This window comes from Callorhinus ursinus, unplaced genomic scaffold, assembly GCF_003265705.2.
Source record: "Callorhinus ursinus isolate GAN/ISIS: 27379988/994484 unplaced genomic scaffold, GSC_fseal_2.0 scaffold4, whole genome shotgun sequence".
Lineage (NCBI taxonomy): Eukaryota > Metazoa > Chordata > Mammalia > Carnivora > Otariidae > Callorhinus > Callorhinus ursinus.
In genome coordinates this window covers 62,033,556-62,039,520 of record NW_027397066.1, presented here as the reverse complement: position 1 = coordinate 62,039,520, position 5,965 = coordinate 62,033,556, and the positions used below count along the sequence as shown (strand labels likewise).

At 37.3% G+C, this 5,965-nt stretch overlaps 1 long non-coding RNA gene across 1 annotated transcript in view; it reads left to right on the top strand.

Moving 5' to 3' along the window:
• LOC141372622 (uncharacterized) overlaps window positions 1-2,875 on the top strand; it is a 21,711-nt gene extending 18,836 nt beyond the window's left edge. The window contains exon 3 of the long non-coding RNA XR_012377951.1: window positions 2,707-2,875. This is a non-coding gene — a long non-coding RNA (uncharacterized lncRNA). The remainder of the gene's footprint in view (window positions 1-2,706) is intronic.
• Window positions 2,876-5,965: the final 3,090 nt, after the last annotated feature.

Genomic DNA, 5,965 nt, shown 5'->3' with positions numbered 1-5,965 from the left:
TGTGTGTGTGTGTGTGTGTGTGTGTGTGTGTGTGTGTGTGTGTGTGTAGAAGTTTCTATATCTAGAAGTATATATATCTAGAGATATATCTGGAAGCATGTATGTCTATATATGTACATATGGTTTCAGCTTATGCTGTCAATGACCACACATACACAGAGCAAATTTTAGTGTTTATATAAAAGAGAAGGGTGGATGATTTCTGTGATGTGCTGCCCAAATTCCCCCTCAGGAATAAAGAAGCTATTGCCCCACTACTGGGAGTGCCTCTAGCTGAAGATAGCCACCTTGCCGAAAGTCATGCCCCTTCTTTGGGTGGTCCATATCCAGTGACTGTTGGCACAGAGATGTAAAGGCTCATCCTTCTCACTCAGTTGTGAACAGCTCTGAAAGGTTTTTCATCTTCAGAAATCTCCCTGGGGTCGGGGCGCCTGGGTGGCTCAGTCGTTAAGCGTCTGCCTTTGGCTCAGGTCATGGTCCGGGGTCCTGGGTTCGAGCCCCACATCGGGCTGCCTGCCAGGCAGGAAGCCTGCTTCTCCCTCTCCCACTCCCCATGCTTGTGTTCCGTCTCTCTGTGTGTCTCTCTCTGTCAAATACATAAATGGAATCTTAAAAAAAAAAAAAAAAAGGAATCTCCATGGGGTCAACTGAAACCTCACCCAGACTGCATCATATCTCAGTTTCTTCCTCTGCCCAAATCCTATATCCTCCTCCCCTCTTCACACGTTAAACCTCCTGCATGATAATTTCCTTCTTAGAGTCGGCTTCCTGGAGAATCCAGCCTGTGGCAGGTGGTCCTGCTGGTTGTAAGTGGAAGACATATAGCCACTGGCACAAAGTGGTAGTGCAGGTGTTAAAATGATCACAGGTGATGAAGTTGGATGCTATGCTGGTAAAAGAAAATACATTAGCTGGTATTGGTTTCTACTATTGGAAAAATAGGGAAATACTAACTATAAAGATAGTGGAATTGAGTGCCTTTTTAAAACTTAGTTGAAGCTTTGGAAAAAAGATAAGCCAGAGGTGAAAAGAAGAGGTTCTCCTTAATTGCATGTGAAGAAGCTCTCATTTCCCTCAGCATGAAGAGCTGAAAATATTGAGGACCAGGAACGAATGTAAGAGTAGCTGAACTTCAAAAGAGTTTAAACTCTCAACTCTCATAGCAAATCTGCCATACCAAGGTTGTAACATGTGGGATGGGGACACCTGGGTAGATTGTTGATTGCTCCTCTTCCTCTGTAAAACCTTGAATCTCCAGATTTCCCTCCTACAGAAATAGTTTGCTCCTCCCTGTTAAGGATTAGCATTCTTCTCTTACTTGAAGACCATGCAGAAGCCTTTTTCTTGCAAGACAACATGTGCCTGCCTCAGGATCTGGCCCCACCATCCACTTGTCACTGTGCCTATAAGTTGCAGCACAAATAATGAGAGGTATGCTGGGCATGATAAAGAAGAAAAGGGATTGTATCCCAAAGGAGATGCAGGACCTGGACATCTTTCACAAACACTAACTGGAAGATTATAGGTGGTTTCTGAGGATGCTGGATCAAGGGATCAGAAATTACTGTTTGAACAGAGAGCTTATCAATTTGAGAGACTCTTCTAGGATATATGATTTAAAATTTTGGCAAGGACACCAAGAGATGGTGTAAATACACTCCTACTGTGGCTCTTAAGTGCATGAATAAAGCAACAGCTCATAGTAAGTGGGAATGGAAATACCAGAGTTGCGGGGCCCCTGGGTGGCTCAGTTGTTAAGCATCTTCCTTCTGCTCAGGTCATGATCCCAGGGCCCTGGGATCGAGCCCTACATCGGGCTCCCTGCTCAGCAGGAAGCCTGCTTCTCCTTCTCCCACTCCCCCTGCTTGTGTTCCCTCTCTCGCTGTCTCTCTCTCGCTCTCTGTCAAATAAATAAATAAAATCTTAAAAAAAAGTAATACCAGAGTTGCCATAGCAGATGGTAGAAGAAGAAAATAAAACACTCAGAGAAGTATACATTCTAAAGTGGGAGCACCTGGTATATATATAAGACTGATGAATCACTGAACTCTACCTCCGAAACTAATAATATACTATATGTTCATTAATTGAATCTAAATTAAAAAAATAAAGTGGGTGAACTATGAAGGCTGGAAAATCCACCAGACATCTGTATTTGATTGTACACCATTTACCGAAGCATGTAGAAGGGCCACCAGCATCAGTAAGTTTAGTGTTGGCACTTCTTAGCAGGTCAGGGCTGACAGTAAGAAATGCCATCACAGAACTCGGCTCATTGATAATAGAACTCCACTAACCCCCTACATGCACATAATAGAGGACAGGTGGCAGTACTTAATCATCCAAAGCCAGGTAGATAAAATTATCATGATGTATAGCAAGGCCAAAGGGTAATGATAAATCTGACTTGCAGATAAGTGTGGAGCTGATTAATAGAAAACAGTGTGCCTCCAGAAAAAAAAAAAATAGAAGGGTAACCAACAGGCTGCTACTCAATCTATGTAATCAAAAGAAGTCAGGGATGGATGATGCAATGCAAGATTGACAGTAGTTGCTCTAACATATAGTCACGATCCATTGTCCAGTTTCCATATTTGAACCATTGTTTAGGCCTGGAACCCAAAGATTAAAGAAAAGATCAGGTACCGAGGACTCTGCAATAGTATGGCAAATGTATACTAATGATTTCTCCTCATCTTCCTCCAGGGTCATTTACATAAATGTACACTATGGAAAGAGGCCTATTGGACAGGATCTGAATTAACACTGATGCCCAGAGATCTGAAGCCAACACTGTGGCTCTATTAGAATGGAAGTATAAGGGGACCAGGTAATAAATGGATTCAGTGGATAAATCAACATTTTAAACTAAAGATTTGTGTCTTCCTTATACTTAGGAAAGTTATGTTGTTTTCTTTCTTCCATTTCCCATTTTCTTGGATGGTGGACCTAATCTGGATTCATCTTTGAATTTTTCTCATATTCTATGTCTTTAAAATATAAAAGATTTCTTCAACTTTGCATTTGAATATTTTTGAAGCTTATTTTTGCCTTGACCTTTAAAATCAACTTTATTGAAGCTTAATACACGTAGAAAAAAATACATCTATTTTAAATATATAAAAAATAATTGTATAGTTTCATGGGTTTTGACACACATATACATCTTTATAACTACCACTCAGTCAAGGCATGGAACATTTCTATCATTCCAAAAAAGTTCCTTCATGCCTCTTTGTCATTAATGCCCTTCTCCTTTACACCAGATACAAATAACTACTGATCTCTTCTGTCACTACAGATTAGTTTTCCTCTTCTAAAATGTGACTTAAAGGAATCATACAGTACATATTTTGGGGTATCAGTACATGTTTTTAAGATCCACAGTGCGTTTATCAATAGTCTGTTGATTTTTATTATCAAGTAGTTCTTCTAGAGTATGGCAACACCATGATATGTTTAACCATTCATTTGTTAATTTATGTTTTTCTAGTTTTAGGCTATTATGAACAAAGTTGCTATGAATATTCATGTACAGGTGGCTTTGTGTGAACATATGTTTTCATTGTGTATGTGTGTATATAATGTATTCATTGTATAAACAGAACTGATGGGTCATATGACAGATATAAGTTTATTTTTATTGAAGTATAGTTGATATAACATTATATTAGTTTCAGGTGTATAACATAGTAATGTGACATTTATATACATTATGAAATGATTACCACGGTAAGTTTAGTTACCACCTGTCACCATACAAAGTGATTACGATATTATTGACTATATCCCCTGTGCTGTGTAATTTGTACCCCCCTGACTTACTGGATACCTGGGAATTTGTACCTCTTCATCCCTTTACCTATTTTCCCCATACTCACACTTTTCCTCTCTACCTATCACAGTTAGTTCTTTCTGAGTCTGTTTCTGCTTGTTTTGTTAAGTAGATTCCACATACACACGAAATCATGCAGTATTTGTTTTTCTCTGTCTGACTTAATTTACTTAGCATAATACCCTCTAAGCCCATCCATGTTTCACAAATGGCAAAATGTCATTATTTTTTAATGGCTGAGTAATAGTCTATTGTGTATATATACACCATACCTTTATCCACTCATCTATTGATGGACGCTTATGTTGCTTCCATATCTTGGCTATTGTAAATAAGGCTGCAGTGAACATGGGGGTATATTTATCTTTTCAAATTAGTGTTTTTGTTTTCTTCAGAAAAATACCCAGAAGTGGTATTACACTGGATTGTATAGTAGTTATTTAATTTTTGAGGAACCTCCTTAGTGTTTTCCATAGTGGCTGCACCAGTTTACATTCCCACCAACAGTGCACAGGGTTCCCTTTTCACCACATCTTTCCAGCACTTGTTATTTCTTGTCTTTTTGATACTAGCCCTTCTTATAGGTGTGTGGTGATAGCTCATTGTGGTTTTGATTTGTATTTCCTTGACAATTAGTGATGCTGAACATCGCTTCATGTGTCTGTTGGTCATCTGTATGTCTTCTTTGGAAAAATGTCAATTCAGGTATTCTGCCCATTTTTAATCAGATTATTTGTTTTTTGGGTGTTGAGTTGTATAAGTTCTTTATATATTTTAGATAGTAATCCATTATTGGATATATCATTAACAAATATCTTCTCCCATTCAGTAGGTTGCCTTTTCATTTTGTTGAGGTTTCCTTTACTGTGCAAATGCTTTTTATTTTGGTATAATACCAATAGTTTATTTTTGCTTTTGTTTCCCTTGCCACAGGAGACATATGTAGAAAAATGCTGCAAAGGCTGATGTCAAAGAGTTTACTGCCTAAGTTTTCTTTTAGGAGTTTTATGGTTTCAGGTCTCACATTTAGGTCTTTAATCCATTTTGAGTTTATTTTTGTATATGGTGTGAGAAAGTGGTCCAGTTTCATTCTTTTGCATGTAGCTGTCCAGTTTCCCAGAACCATTTATTAAAGAGACTATCTTTTCCTCACTGTATGTTCTTGCTTCCTTTGTCATAGATTAATTGACCATTCAAGCATGGATTTATTTTTGGGCTGTCTATTTTGTTCCACTGATCTATGTGGCTATTTTGTGCCAGTACCATACTGTTTTGTTTACTACAGCTTTGTAGTATAGTTTGAAATCTGGGATTGTGATACCTTGCATTTATTCTTCCTTCTCAAGATTTCTTTGTTGATTCAGTGTCTTCTATGGTTCCATACAAATTATTTGGTAGTGCTATGAAAAATACTATTGCTATTTCAATAGAAATTGAATTAAATGTGTAGTTTGCTTTGGGTAGTATGGACATTTAACAATACTAATTCTTTTAATCCATGAGCATGAAATATCTTTCCATTTCTTTGTCACCTTCAATTTCTTTCATCCATGTCATAGTTTTCAGAGTACAGGTCTTTCACCTCTTTGGTTAATTCCTAGGTATTTTGTTCTTTATGGTACAATTGTAAATAGAATTGTTTTCCTAAAAATTTCTCTTTCTGCTAATTCGCTGTTAGTGTATAGAAAAGCAACTGATTTCTGTATATTAGTTTTGTATTCTGCAATCAGTTCTAATAGTTTTTTGGTGGCATCTATAGGTTTTTTGTTTTTGTTTTTGTTTACCTATAGTAAAATGTTATTTGTAAATAGTGACAGTTTTAGTTATTCTTTACCAATTTGGATGCCTTCTATTTCTTTTATCATCTAATGGCTTAAGCTAGTACTTCTAGCACTATGCTGAATAAAAGTGGTGAGAGTGGACATCCTTGTCTTACTCCTAATCTTAGTGGAAAAGCTTCCAGTTTTTCACCATTGAGTATGATGTTAGCTGAGGGTTTGTCATATATGACCTTTATTTTGTTGAGGTGTGTTCCATCTAAGCCTACTTTACTGAGAGTTTATATTGTGAATGGATGTTGTATTTTTTTTATCAAGTGCTTTCTGCATTTATTGAGATGATCATTGGTTT